Genomic DNA, 21,361 nt, shown 5'->3' with positions numbered 1-21,361 from the left:
TGAGAAACCAATCCCCGGCCCAGCAGCCTCTCTCCTCACTATAAACCAGAGGAGGCCTGGGATGGATTCACCCAGAGCCATTGCCCCAGGAGGGCAGATTCATTTTTTTGGGAGAGCATCTTCACAGCTTTTCCATTTCCTCTGGTGGCAATGACGGCCCAGCCTGAGCCCAGTGGCCCCAGAGTGAGGTCACCACACGGAAGTCTGACCTCAGTGTTGCCATGGGAACCCTTGGGATGCCACCACCACCTGCGAGCGGTGACAGGGAGGGCAAGTGGGAGGGGATGGTGGCTGATGTTGACGGTGTGTCACCCTACTCCTGGCTGCTGGGATGGTTTGCCCCCAGACATATGTTGTCAGATCTCAACCAAGCAGGTTGGGCAGGGAACGTGTGGGAGGCCTGCTGGCTCCATTGTATGTGTCTGTGTGTTTGGGGCATGGGGGAGAGGTGTTTATTAGACCTCCCGGGGTGCTTCATTTTCCTCTCCCCCTGGACCCAGCTAGCATGCTGACCGCTGTGCTCCTCCTGGACCCAGACTGACATTCACAGCAACCTGGTCTCCATAGCAACCAGCTGTGACATCACAAGGACACTACGGACGCTTTAGCTGGGGTGGAGGAAGCATGAATGCGTGTTCAGGGCAAGAAAGAGTGTCTGCTTCCCCTCCAGCAGCCCCTCATGTGATAGAGGAAGTGGGCGTAGAAACATGGAAAGGGCAAGGGACTCTTCTTGGAAAAACCAGGTTTTTCTGTGAGTTGCAAACGGAGGCTTCTCTGGAGGTTGAGTGGAGTCTAAATGAAGTCGCTCCCTCTCTCTCTTCCTCTTCTCTCTCTCCATCCCTTAGAAATTACATCTCAGTTTCCTCAACTTTAAAATGGGGATAATAGACATCATTCTTTATTAAGGGCTTATTACGTGCCAGGCGCTGTTTTTAAGCACCTTGTGTGAATTTTCTCCTTAATCTCATAACAATGTAGTCTAGTATTTTCCTCTTAGTACTCCCCCTCTTACAAGTAGAGGAAAACGAAACACAGTAAAAGGATTTGAACTCAGACAGTCTGGCTCGAGAGCCCATATTCACAGCCTCCCAGGAGCTCAGCGACACCTCTATTTTCAGCCACGCTGTGGCAAACAGTTCCACGCGGGCTTCAATTCACTTTGCACTGACAGCATCTCGCCTCATGTGAGCACGAGGCATTTTTCTTTTTCTGCCCTGGGGCTTGTGCGGTGCCCAACACGGGCTGCTGGCAGGAGTACGCTCAGCGTGAGGATGTGTGGAGGGAAGCTGGCTTCCTCTGGGCCAACCTCAACCAGTGGGGCCCGGGAGCTGAAGGATGAAGGCTCCTGCCAGCTCGCCATCTGGCCGACAAGTTGGAGCGTCCTTCCATACACTGCTTTTAGAAGGTCCCGGCAGCACTGAGCCCCAGTCACCCACAGCAGTGACCCTGTGATGCAGTGTTACCTTGGATTTTCTGCTTTTCTTTTTTCAGTCCGATTGATCCCTCATTTCTGCTCCCTGGGAGCACCTCCAAAATTAAGTCCCTGTACCCATGTCCGTGCACTGGGTCCTATTTTGAGGGGACTCTAGGCCAAGACATTTGACACTAGAGTGGCCCTAAGAGCAACCGCACAGGGTGGCATTCCGGACCTGGATTGCTTGGTGAGATATAGTGAGGACCCCATTGCAGTGTGATGGGCGGGTATGACAAGCTGCCATACTGAGCATCACAGGCATTAAGATTGTTGGCAATGATAAAGATTGTGGGGCTGACTGGCTCCTGCTTTGGAAGCCTTAAAGAAAGAAAATAGCAGGCTCATGTCAATCATGTGGCAATTCACGGCATGTTGTGAAGACCCAAACCCTCCATGGTACTGTTTAAAGACTCTCTCCTCCTGCAGCCCAAGGGAGGCTGCACCCTGCACTGATGATGAGGCTCAGGGTGAAATTGGAGGGGGCGCGTAGGGCTGCAGAGGAGACTAGTGCACAGTCTAGACAGATCTCTGAAGCAAAGTCAGAGCCCTACTGGGGAAAGAGTGGGACCCTGAGACCTGAGATGGGGACCCTTGGGTGGGTGATTCTGAGAATCTTAGAGACCCAGGTTCCTCTGAAGCTTTGAGCACTGAACCCCTACAACTCAACAAAGCACTCCTTGGCCATTTGGGGCAGGGGTTCACGGCTGGGCTGCCTCCAGGGAAGGCTGCCATGTCCCCCCACCCTGTCTCCTTCTCAGGCTCGGGTCTGATGGAGAAACCCCAGTCTGGGATGGGTAGTGTACATCCTCGAGCGGAACACCAGGCTCCACAGCTTGTCTCATTCCAAATGAGCTTGGGATTCATCTGGTCTTGAGGGAAACACAAGCTGGCAAAGTGGGGACTAGACCTGGGCTTGAGCTCAGCAGGACCTGGGTTCGAATCCCACTCGGGGCCCAGGCAGAATGCTGCCCGGTCAATCCCATTGGTGGTTGGGGCTCTTAGGGAAGCTTGTGGATCCAAAACTCAGTATTGGTGACCGGGCTGCAGCCATAAATAGCCTGTCTCTCTTTTCAAAGCCCTCACAGTCAGTGGGGAACACAGACACGCATAAGCAAACTAAATAACAGTAATGAATAGGCTTTTTGAAATTTCACTAAATGTCAGGCTTTGTACTGAGCCCTTCAGGTACGTGGTATTATAAGATCCTTAAAAGTACTCCACGGGGAGATTTCTATCCCCATTTCACAAATGCAGACAGGTGGTAGGGTTGGGATTCGAACCCACCTTACCTCCCTCGAAGCATGTGCTCCGCCCTCACCCGCAGTCTGCTTCTTTCGGAGAGTGTGACAGCCACAGCAGAAGGATGTCCAAGATGCAGAGGAGAAAGACCATGCTGGTCTGATGGGTGGTCCAGGAACACTTCCCAGAGGGTGGCATGGCAACCCGCACATTTAAAGGGCTGAATAAGTGGGAACCGTGGTTAGGTTACTACTGAGCATCTGTAGTGAGGCCTCTGTCTTGGGATCAAGTTTTCAGAAATGGCTCAACACCACACAGACCAGAACAAGCGTGAGCTCTAGCCACTGCCCCATACTCAGACGTTAGAGGGCAGCCCCTGGACCTTGGCAGCTTCTTGGGTTACAGAGCCCCAATTCTGCCCCCAGAACCCAAGGAGAGCAAGCATCCCCGTTCTCAGATCTTCTCTCCCAGACTATCTGATGAACGAACCCTGGAGATGGGTGATCCCCCATTGGGTGTTTTCTGGCCTGTACTGGTTGGGCTCTGGAGCTCTGAGTCAGAGAAACCAACTGAAGCTGGGTTCAGCAAAAAGGAGGACTTCTTTATGAAACCCCGGCGGTGTCTTCCAGATCGCCCACGCTGGGCAGGCAGGAAGGGCCAGGTCCGGGGAGACTAGAGCCGGGCGGGAAGCCATCGGGACAATCTCTCCCTCCTCATCTCGGCTCCCCTCTGCCAGCTGGCTTTGTTCCTCTCCTTCTTTGCCAAGCAGCGGTTTCCATTCCTCAGAGGCCCTGGCTGCCCCGAGCAGCTGGGGTCACTCTTTTGGCTTCAGCCTAGACCCGTGGAGAGACCAGCCGGCTGTGTCCCTCCCTCTCCTTCCCTTCCCAAGTCCCAGTGTTCAAGAGAGGCAACTGACTGGCCCAGATGGAGTCACAGGTCCAGCTCGAGTCTAATTACCCCTAGCTAGGGTGGGGTCATGCAGTACAATCTGGCACCCTCCCTTGGGGATGGGGAGGGAGAAGTTGCTATAGAGATGGGGGGCCTTCCGCTCATAGGCTGTGCAGACCTCCCCAGGAGGGGCTGTGGCCAGAGACCTACCTCCGCACCCACCTCCTACCTTCTCCCCTCTCCCCATCCCCACTCTGGCCAAATGCCCACAAAGAACCTTTTTTAAAAATGTTCCACTGGCCCTAGGTCTCAAGCAATCTGTAATTCATCAGCTCAAGCTCTATCCCATCAATGGAATTAATATTTTCATCCTTATCCTTATTATTGTCTATCACTGATCGAGGTCTTCCTATATTCCAGGCACTGGGCATAGCCCTTTATACGAATTATTGTACTTCATTTAACCTTCGTGTCAACACCATGAAGCAGATACCGTAATTATCCTCACTTTATGGAATTAGAAGCTGAGGCGCAGAAAGGTGAAGCAACCCGCCGACATCCCTGTGGATTGGCAGGGCTGGTACTGAAGCCCTCCAAACGGGCGGGTTCAGCTCTGTGCTGGAGGCTGCTGGGCACAGAGCTGTGGGGTTCTGCTTAGTTAGCGAGGCCACGTCGCACACAACAAAGTCATGGCCAGGACTGAATGAGCACATGGCCGTGGCCTGGCTGGAGGAGATTACAAGAGGAGCTCCGAGAGGTCCTGATCGATGAGGAAGGGTTTCCTGGAAGGTGGAAGTTGAGCTTCAGAGGACAGGTGAGATTTGGACGGTGGAGAAGAGACATTTGAGAGAGAGACCTGCATCGGGAGGACCCGTGTGAAGACAGCTGTGGGGGTGGCCCAGGCTGGCTGCAGAGCGAACTCAAGGGCAGACGTTGGGGCGGGTGGGCAGGCACCAGACTCCAGCAGGCCCTACTTCCCGCTGCACCCCTGGAACCGAGCGCTGCTGAGCACACGTGGCTGCCACTAGCATTTGCTGAATTGAATTGACTGGAAATATAGTAAGTAAAGGTGACCCAGAGCAGGAGGAAGGTGGTTTAAGCTGTGGCTGAATGAGACCAAGTCCTCTTACAGGCCCTTTATTTGTGTCTTATACGTGCAGTGTCTCTCCAGGTAGATCCCCACAAGTCAGTAATGTCGACAAGGATCACTCTCCCTCTTTTCCAGATGAAGATACCAAAGCACAGAGAGGTGGAGCAAGTTGTCCAAGGTCGCCCAGCAAGTGGAGGCTCAAACTCAATGCTCCTTATTACAAATTTAGGGTTCCTAGCGGAAGGGGGTTTGAGTGAACCTGGGGACAGGTTTCCAGTGTCTAAAAGAAACCATGAAATTCTAAAACACGGACATTTAGAGACAGAGGGAAGTGTTTTGGACCCACACCAACTTGGGTTCGAATTCTGGCTTTGTCACTTCCTAGGTGATCTTGGGCAAGTCACTTGTCTTCTCTGTGGGGACAATGGCAGTGCCTCCAAGGGTACTTGTGAGAATTAAAGGGGTCAGTCGATACATGTGACGCATTCAATAAATTACCATCACAAGTTGCTTAACCTTTGAGCCTCGGTTTTCTCAGCTGTGAAATGAGGGTAAGCATCCAGAAGGTATCCTGAACAGGGCAGTTGGAAAGACAAAACGAGACAACACGCCCAAGTCCCACCCCAGTGCCTGGTTTAGCACACATTCCTTCCCTCCCCCGCAGTCCTCCCTCATGTCAGGTTTACTCTGGTAGCATAAATGACGCGCTGCTCTAAGAAAAGCACCGCTTGTGAACTTGAATGCACAGACGTGAGCTCAGGAAGCGTAATGCATGTTCCCTCTCCCACCTGGTGAGAAAGCCTCCACGGACTTCAGGGTAAAACGGCCGGGTGCTGAGTGGGTACACTGGGTACCGGAGGGATCACGCTGGAGGCAGCTTCCAAGATTCTCCTCGGAGCCTGGAGATGCAGGGATTGGGACCAAGGCAGCCGGCTCTGGCTGCAGACCTGGGCAGCTGGGGCGCTTTTGCAAGGAGATCCTCTTGGTCAGGGTTAGGTTGACCAGGGGTGGGGAAGAATGTTCGGGGTGCAAGCCAGGGACAACATCATCTCCAAACGACTAAGCAACAGACCTGAGTTCCCTTTTTTTTTTTCTTTTAAATAAACCACCAGTTAATGAGTACTTACTAAGTTCCAGGCACTGTTCCAAGCAGTTTACGTGGATCCCGGCCACTACCATCTGTGCAGCCTCGGGCAAATTACTTAATATCTCTGAGCTTCAGTCTCCCCATCTGAGAAATGGGCTTAATATGGTGCCTACCTCCTAGGGTTGTGATGAGGATTAAATGAGTTCACACACAGTGGTCTTAGTGAATGATTAGATTTGGGGTTTTTTTTGGTATACATTCGTCAATTTAATCTTCATAATGATCCTGAAAAGTTAGAACAATTGTCCTCTTCTTCCCCTTACCCCCAGTTTTTTGTTTTGTTTTGTTTTGTTTTGGGGGGGGATGAATATTGAGAGGTTAAATTTGTGGCTCCTGAACGTTGACCTGACCGCATAAAAATGCACGTGGGGAACATGTGATAAACCAAGTTCCTGGGCCTGAATCTGTAGAGGGTGATTCTGTGAGTCTAGGATGGACTCGAGGATGCGATAATACGTTTGTAGTAGCATCCCAGGTGATCTGGAAGTAGGGAGCTGCACTAGGAGATCTGGCAAAGCCGAGCAGAGGCAGGATTTGACTGCGGAAGTAGCATCATTTACACAAAGAGCACTTCCACTGGTGGGTGGGCTCTAACCTACTCTCCACCGCTCCCTGGGGCTCTGGCAGTGCGTGGGGCGGTGGTGTGGTTCTGGCCTGGCCCTCTCTCCGAGGAGTGGGGCTGCGTGGGGCTCTCTGGAGCAAGGTCCTCCAAGCAGCCATATGCAGGCCACCCTGCCCCCATCATGGCTTCCTTCCCCCAAAGCCACCCAAGCCGCGGCATGTGGGCCCGTCTGCTCTTGTGCATTCTGGAAGGTCTCACCAACGATCAGGGACCTGTCCCCCTTTGGCTCCCCACAGACTTCTTCTCCAGGGCCCGTCTCCGTCCTCTGGTGCCACTGCACATGTGGAGAGCCTCTGGCAACTTCAGGAGCTGCCAAAGCATTTGGTTACTTTGCTCATTTTATTAATAAATGTGTACTGATGCCAATAACATGGAAACTGCTGCCTGGGAACAGGAGTGGGAGCATGCTCTGGGGAGTTTTCTGGCTGGATTGCGGTGACAGGAGAAACAGACAGTGATCTAGGGGGAGAAGGGAGGCAGGCAGCCGGATGGCCCAATTTAGGGCTTCTGGGGGCATCCAAGGACCTCTGGAGTTTGTGAAGACCTTTTTGGGAAAAGGAGAGTTGGGAGGATGTGGATAGGAAGGAAGCTGGTGCCCTGACCCTCCAGTCGGAGCGCTTGGAAATGCTTGGGGCTGGAAGCCTGGCTTAGCCCGGCTGCAGGCAGCGGGACACATCTTCCCCTGGGTCTGCTGGACCCTGAGTGTATGATGAGGGGCGGGGGAGATGGCAGCAGTGCTGTACTTGCGGAGGATCTTAAACCCCAAAGCAACAGGAAAGGCAAGGAGGCATCTTCCCCCAGAGGGGCTGCCAGCCTGATGCTGGGCTCCGAGGGAGGGAAACAGTAATCACACATGTGAAATGCAGGGCCTTGGTGTAGACGTGGCCGGCAGGCAAACCTCGCAGGGGGCAAGCTCCTGGCCTCCAGAGCTCCAGCCCCATGTGCAGCCACTGGAAGCACCCTCTCCTCCAGCCAGGATATGTGTTCACTTCTATTACTGGCCAGTGAATAAACAATCGGAAAGCCTTGCCAGGATCTGCCGTTTACCCTTTAAGGGAATGAACTTCTGTTTCATTTGGGGAGTTTAAAAGAAAAGCCTTCCCAGACAAAAGCCCTCACGTCACAGCCCAGGGGTCTCCATCAAGCTTTCTCATGCCCTTGACACAGCAAAAAGTTCTGATCACACCTACTGAATATATTTATTCATCTATAAATAATAATCATGCATTACTGTACTAATGTATTATGAATATTATCAAACAGGCACAAAAATATAAAGTTAAATTAAATCAGATTAAAATAATATTTTTTAATGTTTTAATAAGTGTGAATGGTTTTATGCCATCATTAGCTAAGATCGCAAACCAAAAATCTATGCTTATAGTTAGGCTCATTAGTAATGATAGTGGATATAAATTCTTATTGCAAGTTGTCTTCTCACTCATATTTGAACTTTGGGGACCATTTTCTTTTTAGACCCAGTTGGATTATCACAGTGTTTGCTTCTCTGGTGGCTGTCGGAGCAGATGCCAGGGAGTGAAGGGCCCACAACCATGCCTCGCTCTGGATTCAAGTGCATGCATTATGTTCAGGGTTTCTTCCTTTTTCATCCCTCTTTTTCCTGCTTTCTTTTTAAGTCCTCTGTCCACTTGGTGAAAAATCACTTGAAGGGTATTCTCATCTAGAAATCTGCTGAACTGGTCTCACATGAAGAGAAAAGTTCTTCAAAATGCTGACAGCGAAGAAAAAGGCCGCCTGTCAGCCCAATCTTCCGTGCAGTAATGTTTGACATAAAGACCAAATATGGACATCAGCGTCAATCTATAAATACTGGTAAAACTGAATTCTTTTCCTTTTTTCTTGGATGAAATGGAAATAGAAATAACAATTCTTAATATTCCTTTCCCCTCAGAGAATTACCTTGCACACCTCCTGGGGTGTTTGCACCCCACTTTGGAGACCTCTGTCAGGCTCCTCACTGGCCCCCTCACTCCCTAACCATCTCTGTTGCAAACAGGAGCTGGCGGAGCTTACGAATATGTGGAAAATGTGGGTTTGATCAAGTCACTGCCTCTTCCTTGCATCTCATGGGCCTTCCATGGGTCTTGGGGAAAAAGTAAAACTTCATATAAGATCTGGCTGCTTCTCCCACTTCCCCTGCATTCCCGCCTCCCCCATCCTGTCTCATTCTGCCTCCGCCACGAGGGCTTCCTGGGGCCCCTTGGCACAGTCACCCACCTCACCTAAGAAGACATGTGGCTGGCTCCCTCTCACCCTTCAGGTCTCAGTTCTAAGGTCACCCCTCGAAGAGGCCAGGGTCAGCCCCTCATCTAAAGATTATTAATCTCCCCTCCCCTCCACAATTATTCTCTGCCTCCGTGCTCCTTCATAACCTTTAAAGCATCAATCACACATTGTCGCTATGTCAATCTGTTTGTGGACTCTGCTGTCTCTTCTACCAGATGACAAGCTTGGGGGCCACCGGGGAGCCCCCATGCCCACCTTTTTCACTGCTATGTGCTCAGAGCCCAGCATGGTCCCTGGCGTATTGTAGGTGCTCGCTAAGCAAATGAGTAATGAAATGAATGAATCAGGTCTGGGTGAAACTACAAGTGTTTTCTTCGATCGGGCTTGTCTCTTGGCCACCACTAGAAGTTCCACGATATGGGGAACTGGCTTCCCCCTCCCCGGCCTCAGGCCTCTCCAGCCTCCCTTACACCGGGGAGGCCAGATGTACCTGTACCCATCCAAGGTGCTCAGAGAGAGCCTGGAGTGGTTTTCCAGGGCCAGAAGAGGCTATGAAGAGTGAGGTGTCCACTCCCCTCCTTTGAGGGCCGAGAAGCCAGCGTGTCAGAGAGGGGTAGGGTTGAACCTAAAGACACACAGCAAGGTCAGGACGGAGAGCGCTGCCAGGAGCTCAGGTGGAGAGATAGTAGGAGCTTTCTTGGCTCAGGGGACCGAGGCAACTGGGAGGTGTGTAGCTGTTGAGGGCAGGGGTGCCATCGCCTGGGCTGGGCCCCTGCGTGGGGCAGGGGCTGAGGTCTGACTTTGCCCCCTCTGGGTGCTGGAGTCTTTGCTCACACGACCCTCCTGAGGCCCTCGTGGGATGTGCCCGCAGCCTGGTCAGAGAAGCACAGATGAGGCTCAGAGACGGGTCTAAGCTCACACAGGCGGTAAATAGTGGAGTCCGGACCGCACTCGGGTCTGTCCATGCCCAAGGTGACCCCTCTCCCCCTCCCCCACCGCAGCCCCTCTTTGTGAGCCGGCGTTAGGAGGCTTTAGCAGAGCTGGATCGCCCTTCGCTCTCCGCGGCACACGGGGAGGGACAGTTGCCGGCCTCACCTGGGTGTTGACAGGCGCAGCTCCTTCAGGGGCACCAACCCCAGCTTCTCCCGCTCAGCGCTTGCCTCTGAAAAGACATGAAATCTGACCCTATGGGAAAGCTTAGAGAGAAAGCAGGAAAAAAATCTCTCTTTTCAAGAAACAGACCCAAAGGGACCCTGTTTCACCAGTTTCCTTGACAGCCTCTGGTGAAGTGAAGCTCTTTAATATATTTTTAAAGAAAACTGAAGCCCAGGAGAATGACTGGGGTAGGACATGGTGGGGACCATTTCTAAACATCTTTCCCTTTTTGGGTCTCAGTCACTTCTTTACCATGAAGGGGTCGGCCTTCATCACCCAAAGCCAACAGCACGGGCCTCCCATTTCAGAAGTTTAGGCTCTGAGGATGGGCTGGAAGGTTCCCCAAAAGTGGGAACTTGATTTGGGTCTTGAAGGATTTGCAGCAGAAAAAAAGTTCGAGTGGTCACACAGGTGGGCAAGCCAGGGCCAGGTCTGGGGAGGCAGCCTAGGCCTGATTGCAGGGTAGGGAGGAGGGAGGGGGGAGGAGGGAGGGGGAGGGGAAGGGGGAGGGGAAGGGGGAGGGGAGGGGGAGGGGGAGGGGAGGGGGAGGCTGTTGGAAGGGAAGGGGGAGGTATGATAGGAAGATCCTCAAACCAGGAATCAGGACACCTGGGTTCCACTCCCAGCTCTGCCGCTGACTTGCTGGGTGATGTGGAGTGGGATCTCTGCCCCTTCCCAGGGCTCAGTTTCCCAGTTGGCAAAACCGGTGGGAGAGGTTTAGACAGAGTGAACCCCAAGCTGGCCTGGGCCAGGTGTGGCTCTGATAGCCACGCCCCTTCCCCACTGGGCGCCCTCCTGCCTGTCTTTAGCTGAGGCTGCAGGTGTCACACGACTTCCCAGGCCTCTCCCTGCAGCAGCTTGCTGGTGGGCCCCACTAATCCCCCTTAAACCCACATCTTCCTGGCTGCTGTCGCCATGAGTGGCCTTCGGGAGCCTCGTCTCCCTGGAAGAGAGGACTCTGTGACTTCGCAGGGCTGAGGGGGGCAGGCCAGAGGCCTCCAGGCCATCTGTTCTTCAGGCTGGGTCCCAACAGGGAGGCCATTCAGCGCTCTCTGCCTGTGTCTCCCCGCCTCCCCGGGCCCAGGCCTGAGCAGCTGGCCCGCTGCCACCCCACCCCAGAGGCTGGGGAGCCTTGAGGCCCAGCTGGAAGCCGGAGGCAGAGGGGTCTGCCCTCCTCTTACAGAAGTGGTCGTCGCCCGATTCCAGGTCCTGGGCCCCTACCTCACTGGGCCTCAGTTGCCAGGCCTGGCGCCCTCCTCACCACCCACTGCCCAGCCAGCCCCACCTCTAACCATTCAGAGAAGCACCATGAGGGTGAGGCCACACCCTCAGACACCACCCAGGCCAGTCCCCTGGGTCCACAAAGAAGGCACCAGCCACCTGCCTGAGACCACAAGTTCCTCAAAGTTTAAGCCAAGACCGGAACCCGAATCTCTGGCTCCTGGTGAGCCTCACCGCCTCACAGCTGTGGTCCTCAGTCTGCCTGGGCCTCAGGTTGACTTGGGGTGGGGAGCAGTGGTTAGATTCTGACTCAGAAGTTCTAGGGAGGGCCCTGTGAATCTGCATTCTTGATAAACTTTCCAGGCAATTCCCAGAAGGCCTCACAGGTGCTGCCATCCTGGTTGTCTTCCCTGTTTATTTCTAGCCTGAATGGCAGTTAAAGTTCTGTGATGTAGGCAAGTCATTATACCCATTTCACAGGTGAAGAAATTGAGGCCCCAAAAAGGCACACAATTTCACAAAGTAAATTTCACACAGTACGGTCCTTCCAGAGCCAGGCCTGGTACTGAATACTTCTGCCTCCTTAGTTAATGGGTTTTGGACAACAGTCCCCTGCCATTTCCCCAGGGGAGAGCAGGAATGGCCCTGAGACACTCCCACCACTTCTCCCCTCCACCCACTTATAACACTTAAAGCCCGAAGTCCTGAAAAGATGATGGTGTCTCCCTCTATCCGAAGTGCAACCCTAAATAAAAACAACACTAAACTCTAAAATAGCTGTAAGGAAATCCCATGATGACAATAATACTTCGCATTTTAAAAAAATTTAAACTCTTTAAAAACACCTCCCCTCATTTGATGGCCCATTTCTGTGGTGCCCGGAGCAATATCCTCCCTTCCTAAGAGATGACTCACCGTCCCGGGTGCCCTTTCCAATGTGGGAGTCTGGGCGAGGGGCCAGTCAGCCACTGAGAGCAGCCCTCTCATCCCTGAGCCTGGTCCCTCCCCACCTCCCCCAGTTCCACCCAATTTCCTCCCCCCAGAGCTGGAATGAACTCACCAGGGAAGCCTGGCATCTATCTCAGATGGGCCCTGGCAAGGCAGAGTCTCATTGATGGGGACTTGAAATGTATGCCTCTCATATCCTTGACCATCAGGCTTCTCTTCCTGTGGGAGCTTTGAGAGAAAGGCCAGGCTCCCTCCTCACCCCTCTGTGGAAAGGGCTCTTCCCTAATCCTCTTTAGAGAGGAGAGAGAAGGGCAGCCCTCCCAGGGATGAGGCCCAGAAGCTGCCCTCTCTCCTCTTGGGACCACTGGTGTTAGCTGGTACTGGAGTATGGAGAAGCCAGGAGGGACTTCAGGCTCTATGAACCTTACTAAAGTAAAACAGGACCTATATTCTAACCTTACCTTATAGGATTATCCAAAGATGAAAGGAAATAGTACACACAGACCCACACACAGACACACACAGACGCACAGAAGGCATATAGCACAGAGCCTGACTCGCGGTAAGTATTCAACACACTGTCCTTATTGTCGCTATGAGCTAGAGTGACATCAGAAGAAAGAGCACTGGAACAGGAGTCAAGGAACCTGCTTTCTAACTGGGGCTATGCCACTAATGGGTAGGTGGTTTTCAGCAATTCCCACAGCCTCCCTGGGCCTCAGTTTGCCCATCTGTAAAATGAGAGTGTGGGGCCAGAAAAGGTCTCTAGTCCCTTTCAGGGCCGACTCTCCCTCACTCTACCACTTTCCATGGCTCTCATTTGTCCTTCCCAGCTCAGTTAAATGTCACCATTTCTAGGAAGCCTTTCCCAAGACCCCTAAGCTATGCGCCTTTCCAGGCCCCCACCCCCACCCCAGCACTGCATTCCTCTCACTGGCCCTACGTAGGAAGACTATGTCCCTCCCATGATGATTCCCACGGCGGCTGTGTGTGCCACCTTGACCTCTGGTTTGCAGCCCCAGGGAGAGTCATGGGATTGTTATTTCCTTTGGGCCGATATTATTCCTTCCACTTTATAGGTGAAGACACTGAGTCCTGGGTATTAAACAACCCAAGCGGCACAACTCAGGGAGCCTGGGAGTCCCAGAGCCTCAGTCTGATTTTCTGTAGTGACTCAGGGCTTTGGCAATCATTACAGCAGCGATTACTCCTTAAATTGGGTATTTTTCACTGTTGACGCCACTGCTGCCAAGGGGGACTTCTTTTTTTTTCTTTTCAGTTTGCATTCACCAGGCCGGGGGAGGAGGGTTGAGTGTGAAGCAAAGCAGAAGGAGAAAGAAAAAGAGATGGGGTGGGAAAGCTGCACAGAGCAGAGAGGCCAGGATGACTGGGGGCTGCCCTGGACCCCTGGTGAGGGTGAGGGAAAGTAGCAGAGGGGCTGGGGGGGCGACAGTCGGTGTGGGGTGTAATTCAGAGGGTAGCTGCACCCACCGGAGGTTCTCATCTGGCTCCCTGGACTCCAGGGATTAAAGCCTGGGCCGGGGCAGCTGGGTGTGTATAGGAGAGGGGCGGCCGAGACCACCCCTGCTCTCACAGTCTCCCCTCATACCACCCCCCCACACTCCCTGCACTCCTCAGACACCCACCACGTGCTGGCACTGTGCTAGGCACACAGGTACAGCAGTAAACAGACACAGTCCGGCCTGGAAGTAGCTCTCAGCCAGCCCCAGGCACTCAGAACCTAGGTCTCAAATCCACCAGTGCCTTAAGAGAGCTGCTGAGGTTGGCTTGGGGGCCTTTGGGAACCCAACCTTGGGCTAGAGTATGGGAGGTGCAGGTGAGAGGTCAGGAAGGAATTTCCAGAGGAGATGAGCTGGGCTAAGAGAAGCGTGAGCGAGAGCCAGCAGATGAAGACTGGGGCGTGGTGGGGGAAGAGCATCCCAGCAGAGGGAACAGCACACAAGACGGATCCAGACACAGGACACAGCAAAGCACAAGAGGGCAACTGAGAGTAGTATCTGCTCAGATGTCTATCTCCTCCATCAAATTACAAGCTTCTCTAATGCAAAAATCACTCGTTTTATGTATGTATATTCCTATATTCATTTTAGCTGGAACAATATAAGTTCATTTAAAATCTTGCAAAATGAAGTGGTAGGTCTATGACGGCCTTTACCCTTGGGCTGCTGGATACTGCTGCACAGGCTGTGCACTGCAACACTCCCTCTGCAGTAGGATTAATACCCATTGGTTCTGCTCTGCATTGTCATTTATTAGTAATTATTCTCAATACACTTATTAATTTCCCTCTCTCTCTCTCTCATAGAATAAGGTGCTGGGAATACAGCGGTGAGTGAGACAAATGACGTTTCTCTCCTCAAAGAGGGTATATTCTAGAGGAGGCAGATAAAAGAAACAGATACATTTTAAAATGGAAAGATAATCTTAGATGGTGACACATGTTATAAGTGTAGTGAACAGGGGAAGCAGTTGGGTGATAGGGGTCAACTGTGATTTGGTGGCTGGGAAGACTCTCCGAGGTGACCTATCAGCTGACACCAGTGGTAACAGAGAGAGAGGCAGCCATGGGAAGGCTTGACGGGAACGGCATTCCAGGTAGAGGGAATGGCATGTGCCAAGGGCCCAAAGTGGAAACAAGTTCAGCGGATACAAGAACTAGGAAGGTGGTGGGGGAATTCCCTGGCAGTCTAGTGATTAGGACTCAGCGCTTTCACTGGGCCTGCTGCGGGCCCAGGTTCAATCCCTAGTCAGGGAACTAAGATCCCGTAAGCTGCACAGTGTGGCCAAAAAAAAAAGAACTAGGCAGGTGGAAGCGGTGTGGGTGGAGCAAAGGGAATGAGAGGAGGGCAGAGGATGCAGGGTCACGCTGGCTACAGTGACGAGTCTGGATTTTACTCAAAGCAGCAGGGAAAGCCATATTTCATAATCTCTGGTCAACTTTTTCAAAGCTCTCTTGGACTGCTGAGTGGAGAGAGAGTTGGAGGATGCAAAGCTAAGAGCTGGGGGACAAGTTAGGAGCAGTCCCAGTGAGAGCTGATCTTGGCTTGGGTTAGGGTTCGGTAGCATGTTAGGGTAGGTGCTGGTAGCTGAGTTGAAGAGGTAAAATAGAGAGGGTACTCTTACTGATCTCAATATGAATAACAACAATAATAAGATGATTCATGAGTACAAAGCACTTTTACAGCCACTTTTCTCACCTTGTGACATGGACAGGGCACAAGTAATAGGCCCATTTTCAGCTGTGTAAACTGAGGGCTCAGAGAGGTGAAGAGTCCTGCTGAAGTTCTCATGACCTGGAGGGGACCCACAGGAACTCTCTCGTTGCCTCAGGATGCCCACTGACACCTACTCTCCCTGTAGGCCTGGCTGGGGTCGGACGTCCTTCCCCGCCCCAGGACTGTGGGAGCGGTCAGGCAGAGTGGTCTTCTGTTTACTGCTTTGGGCTGAAAATACATTTTAGCAATCGGCAAAACACAGGAAAGCTGCAGCTCAACATGCTTAGATTGGTAAATGCACACTGTGCCCTTCTCTTAATATAAGGATATAAAACAATAATTTATTCATACTGAGAAACCAGAACACTTCCTTCCGCCAAGGTCCTCCTGCAACCCCTTCCTTCAGCCCCGCACCCACAGAGGGGCTCCCAGAATGGCCCGGGCAAGCAGTGGGCAAAGGGAGCTCTGTCCTGGGAGTTCGAGTGGAGGGGCACACTTTACTGAGCACCTACTGTATGCTGGTCCTGAACTATTTCTCATCCAATTGTCAAAATAATCCTGTAAAAGGGAATTAGAAGACAGGAGATTTAGAGACTAGGGTTTGAAGCCAGGCTCTGTCCCTTATCAGCTGGTGATTTGGGAGTGTTATTTACCTACACAGTGGAGATGATAACAGCTACATCTTCAAGGCTGCCTATAGAGTCCATGAAGTTGCCCAGCATATAGTAAGTGCTCAATAAGCACTAACTAGCAACATGAGACTAAGGTTGCCATTGTCCCTCTTTGCTAATGGGAAAACAGAGGCGCAGGGATGCTACAAATTTGCCCAGGGCCACACCGCTGGGAGTTGGCAGAGCCAGAGGCAGGGCCGTAGACTTCTAAAGCCAGAGTCTGAAGACCGTCACCAAGCATCCAATCCATCTCAGGGTTGCACCCTCCACCTCAAGTTCACCCAGTTCTAGGAGAGGCCGGCTGTGTGCCAGCCTGAGGGTGGCTGTGAGATTTGTTAAGGTTAATACATGTGAAGATGTCAGCAACAGACCCGCCATCCCAGGGGTGTGGCTTAATGAGGGCAGACAGATTACATAGCAGTGTGTCAGGTGCAGTCACCAGGTGCTCCCAGGGCTGGAAGAGACAGCCTTGAAAGCTTCCTGGTACATGAGTGATGCAGGGGGCGGTGTGCTGGGAAGGACCTCTCAAAAGTGAGACTGCCTGGAGGATGGAAGGAGGGCATTCCTGGCACAAGGCTCAGCCGGGGCCAAAGGCCAGGAGGGCTGAAGCACTGGAGTGTTTGGGGGTACGGCAGGGTCGGTTCTCGGGGGTCTGGGCGTGGTGAGGAGTGTGGGGCAGGGCCTGGGGTGCTGATCCCCACTCACCCAAACAGCCACAGCGTGCCCTTGGCGCCAACTGCTCAAGGAACACCAGCCTCCCAGCTGCAGTGCAGCTTGTGCCGAACCCCTTCCGCAGGCCCCTGATGGGGAGATCCACCCAATCCCCAGCATCCCCGCACTTGAACCCTAAATAGGGTAACAGAGGCAATAACTGACCCACGGTGGTTATAAAGACCCCTTGTGGGGTACCAGGGGAAAACAGTGGGTTTTGGAGCTGACAGATTTGCGGACTGGAATTCTTGGTGCATGAAGCCAGCCCTCTCTGGCCCTCAGGTCCCCATCTATAAAATGGGCCACTTCGCAGAGGTTTGATATGCAAGCACGGGTCTTGCACCCACAGGTTGCCCAGCGTGTTGTTTTTTCTCTCTCTACCCCAACTCCGAGTGAGGGTGGGGCGAGGACGGACGGGCGGCGGTGAGTGGGGTTGGGGAGGCCCTGGCTCAGCCTCCGGGGGCCAGGGGGACTGGGGGGGGGGTCTGCCTCTGGGGGCCCCCTCCTCCGGAGCGGAGGGCTGCACCCAGCCACGCAGGGGTTAACCTGCCTCCCAGCCGCAGGCTCGGGCGTGGGAGGAGAAGAGCGCCGGGTGAGGACTCCGCTGCAGGTGCTCCTTCCACCCGCGCCCCGCCCGGAGCCCTGGCGCCCCGTAGCGTAGCCTCCCCGCCGGCAGAGCCCCCACCCCCCCCCGCCCGCCGGCCCGCCCTCCGAGTACGGGCGGCGGCCGCGGGCGCACTGAGCCTCGGGCACGCCCAGCCCTCCGCTCCTCCTCGGAGCAATTACATAATGATGCCTCCCGTGCGGTGCGCCTTTGTTTCTGCGATCCGCCTCGGCAGCGCCCTGCGAGTATTAATAAACCGATCACTCAACACGCCGGGCTGGGCGTTATTTGTGTCGATTTGGGTAGGGGCACCTCCGAAAGAATAATAAACACGGCCCGCCGCCTCCCGTGGGAAACAGGGCAGCGGGCTCCCCTCCTCTCCCACCCCCGTCGCAGCCCCTCTTGTCAGAGTCCCTTCCCATCCTCACCTTGGTCAACAGTCTGGTCTCAAGAAGGAAAAAGAAAAAAAAAAAATCCAGAACGAAAAACTGGGGGTTCCAGGCCCATCTCTTCCACTTCCCTGGTAGGTGATATCTGGCAAAGAGAGACTCGTTACTCTTACCTGCAAAATGGGCCGAATAATACCAAAGTGTCAGTTTAAATGAGAGAATCTAGGAATTTAGTTCGCTTTGCAGACTAAAGCAGTGGTTCTCAAACTCTAGCTCGACTCAGAATCACGGGGAGGGCTGGTTGAAATGCAGATTGCGGCCCCGGCAACTCTATCCCTTCAGAGTTTCTGATTCTGTGTTGTCTGAGGCGGGACCAGGTACTTGCATTTCTAACACGTTTCCTGCAAACCTGCTTTGAGAATCACTGCTCAAAAGCCATTTATAAATTACCTTTATAAATGTAAAGGTGATGCCCTTGCCCCAAACTTGGATGACTACACTGGGGACAGGGCAGGCCAGGGAGGATCAGCCATCCCTGCCCAGGTCAGCAGCACAGCCAGAGCCGTCTGGGGCACTGGGCCTGGGGTTCCAATCCTGAGCTCACTGATCTCTGGGTTGTGGCCTTGAGCAAGTTATGTAACTCAGTGGGCCTCAGTTTCCTCATCTATAAAATGGAGGTAATAATGGTACCAACCTCATGAGATTTGTTAAGGTTAATACATGTAAAGCACCTAGACCAGGGCCTGGCACATGGTAAGGGCTCAGAAAGCTATCTATTGAGAAGATGATAGCGCTCTCTAGGGTGTGGTACCCAAGTGGCCTAGCATCCCCTTGGGCAGGAGGCAGGTGAGGTGCTGCTCATGGCCCTAGCTGGCTGCCCAAGGTCCAAGCTCCTGACCTCTCAGCCCAGAGTGGCTGCTCTATGCTATCACTGTAAAGGGGTTTGGGGGGTCTCCCAAGCTGAAGATCCACTATCTGTTTTTCCCCCACCCCACAGCAATTCTTTTTGGTCAGGCAGGGCTCAGCACTTTCAGAGAGTCTGCACCCAGCCTGAGGCTCTTATCTGACTTGCAGCAGTGTGAGCTGTGCCCACAAGGGATAGTCCGTACTCTGTTCTGAGTTTTGGAAGCTGCCTCTCTCATACCAGCACAGAGCAACAGGTGTCCTGGGCCCCCAGACAGTGACCCCACCGCCCCAAGCCAGCTGGTGGAGGCTGGCTTTCCCAAAGGCAGTCACATGCACCTCCCTGCACCGCCACTCACCGCCATTGTCGCCTGCTCATTCATTCATTGAGTCAGTGAACATTAATTGAGCACTTACTGTGAGCCAGGCTCTGAGCTCAGGACTTACAAGTTGTGCCTCACTTAATCCTCCAAGTCCCCTGTGCCTCAGCATGATTCTTCTCTTTCCATTTGACAGATGAAGAAACTGAGACTCAGAGAGGCTGAGTAACTCGACTAAGGCCACAGACCTAATAAGCAGAATTAGGGCCTTGACCCTAGATCCAGGATGGTCTAACTCCCAAGTTCTGCTCTCACCTGCCCCCTTGAGCTCTCCCCAGTGGAAGCAGAAAAGGGCTGGCTGTGGTCCTCCGGTCCCAGAGCTGAGCTGCCACGTCCTCCCTTTAGAAGGGCTGAGCCTCACTGCTTCCACCCGCATCCTAATGGGTTGTCTCTCCCACAGGTGAGGAGCTGCATGACATTCTGCGGTCCTGGAGCAGCAACGGCAGCGGCAGCGGTGGGGATGATTCATAGGAGGGAGGGCGGGGGTGGAGGGAAGGAGGCCTGGACAGTCTCCCCGGCGTGGAGGCAGGGGCCAGGCAGGGTGGGGGAGGCCTGTCTCAGGGTCCCTGAGCTCCCAGTCCCCAAAGCTGTGCTCAGCCTGGGCCCACTGGAATTGCAGAGGAAAGACCCAGAGGTCTTCTTACCAGACAGGCTCACAGGGAAGAAAGACACTCTAGAGGAAGTGAGGGGAACCAGCAAAGGGAAGTGGCAGGAGTTATGAAAGCCCAGCTCCTCTGCTTCACGCTGTGTGCTGGGACAGTGGCTCTTTCGGCCTGGGCCAAGATGGTGCTCCTTGTGGCAGTTTCCACCACCTCCTGGCTTGACAGGTTTCACCCCAGAGCTACTTTCCCAGTTTACCAAGAACTGGCACCTCCGAGGCCCTCTCCCTCCCTCCTTCTTCTGGGCTTCCTACGAATAATATCAGCAACAGTAGTCTACTATGTGCCTTCTCTTTGCTAACAGCTTAACATGTATCCTCTCTCTTAAACTCCCAATAACCTCTAGGAGATAGGCTCTACTATTATCCCCATTTTACAGACCAGGAAACTGAGGCTTAGAGAAATGAAATCACTGGCCCATCCCTAGGATTTGAACCCAAGTCTGTCAGCTCCAAAACCCCTGGGCTCAACCACCACAGGCCTCTGACAACATCTTTTTCCTCTACACTCACCGCCATCCCCAGGGAGGGGTCCCTGGTAAGACCTATCCCCTGTCCCTAGCCCCAAAGACTAGGCCAAACCCTCACTCCCCCCAGCCTCTCTCCTCATCTCTTGGGTGCCAACAGTAGTCCCACTGCTGGCATCTTTGAAATCTAATTGCCTCTGCGTTCTTCCCGGGGGAGTCACAATCCACAAGTGATTTCTAGCCACAGACACTGGCATTCCCTGTGCCCACTCCACCTTCCAACACCTACCTGCACGGGCACACACACAGACACACAGACACAAAGGAGGTGCTGCCGCCCCTGCTGGCTGGAACCTGGGCAGATGGAGGCCCAGCTGCTCCCAGGCTCCTGTGGGAGGCTGGAGGGGAGTGACCCTCCCCCAGCCACGGCTCTGGGCTCCACCTCTACCCCACCCCCACCCTCCTGGGGCTTTGAGGGAAACATTTCACAATAATGAGAATCACAGTAATAATGATAATAATAGGAATCAGCATCTGCAGTCTGCAAACCTTTTGCATCTCATCACCTCACGTGACTCTCACAAGCTCGTTTTTCAGGAGCAGCAGAGGGTGCCACAGCTGGTTAGGAGCAGAGCCAGGGTCCTAACGCCCTTCTCTCGCCCTCTCAGTTAATGTTCCCTGGCCTGCACTGTAAATAATGATGACACCTCATGGCTACCACGCGTCAAGCACCTATTCTTGCCTAGATTTGGGGAGCACTTTACAAATGTCAGTTTTTATCCTCTTTACATTTATGTCCAAGGTAAAGATGAGGTAACTCAGAAATGTTAAAGGCAGAATGGCAGTCTAAAGAATGTTCTGAAGTACAGGCACATCACTTTAGAAAATCATATAGGAAGGAAGAGAACAGAGCTTTTAATGGGCTCTTTCGGGAAAGTGGACGCCAGGGGTAATGGAGAATGTCTCTTCCTTCTCCTCCGGCCCCCCCAAGCACTTTGGCTGTTACTGTGAGTTGTTTCCATTGCTGCGCTTGACTATTGGTGCGTGCATCTGTCTCCCAGGAGCTGTAAGCTCTTCAAGGACAGGGACTGGGGCCCCAACAGCCAGCACCTTGCCTGGCACACAGGAAGGGCCCGGTCAACATTGCCTCCTTCGTGAAGGATGATGGGACGGCTTGTGCTCACACCCTCCCATCTGATGGGCTTGGGAAACAAGAACACAGGATCAAGTCACCCAGCGCTCAAGGTTTATCCACATCAAACACCACCTAAGGCATGAACCCCTCCTCTAGCATCCTCATCAACTCTTCTT

The 21,361-nt window shown here is 53.3% G+C and overlaps 1 long non-coding RNA gene across 6 annotated transcripts; it reads right to left on the bottom strand.

The window, feature by feature from the left end:
- Positions 1-7,744: 7,744 nt before the first annotated feature.
- On the bottom strand, positions 7,745-20,443 carry LOC133098679 (uncharacterized). 6 transcript variants are annotated; one of them, XR_009702240.1, is made up of 7 exons: positions 20,340-20,443; positions 19,181-19,353; positions 17,682-17,815; positions 15,250-15,495; positions 9,803-9,869; positions 9,198-9,579; positions 7,745-8,564 (listed from the first exon to the last, which is right to left on the bottom strand). It is a non-coding gene; the product is annotated as an uncharacterized LOC133098679 (long non-coding RNA). The 6 variants fall into 6 exon arrangements; XR_009702236.1 differs by having other exon boundaries at positions 7,745-9,579; XR_009702237.1 differs by having other exon boundaries at positions 7,745-9,579; positions 17,682-17,787.
- Between the last annotated feature and the right edge of the window lie 918 nt (positions 20,444-21,361).

This window comes from Eubalaena glacialis, chromosome 10 (genome assembly GCF_028564815.1).
Source record: "Eubalaena glacialis isolate mEubGla1 chromosome 10, mEubGla1.1.hap2.+ XY, whole genome shotgun sequence".
Lineage (NCBI taxonomy): Eukaryota > Metazoa > Chordata > Mammalia > Artiodactyla > Balaenidae > Eubalaena > Eubalaena glacialis.
The sequence above is the reverse complement of the archived record's forward strand: the minus strand, read 5'-3'. Positions and strand labels throughout refer to the sequence as shown.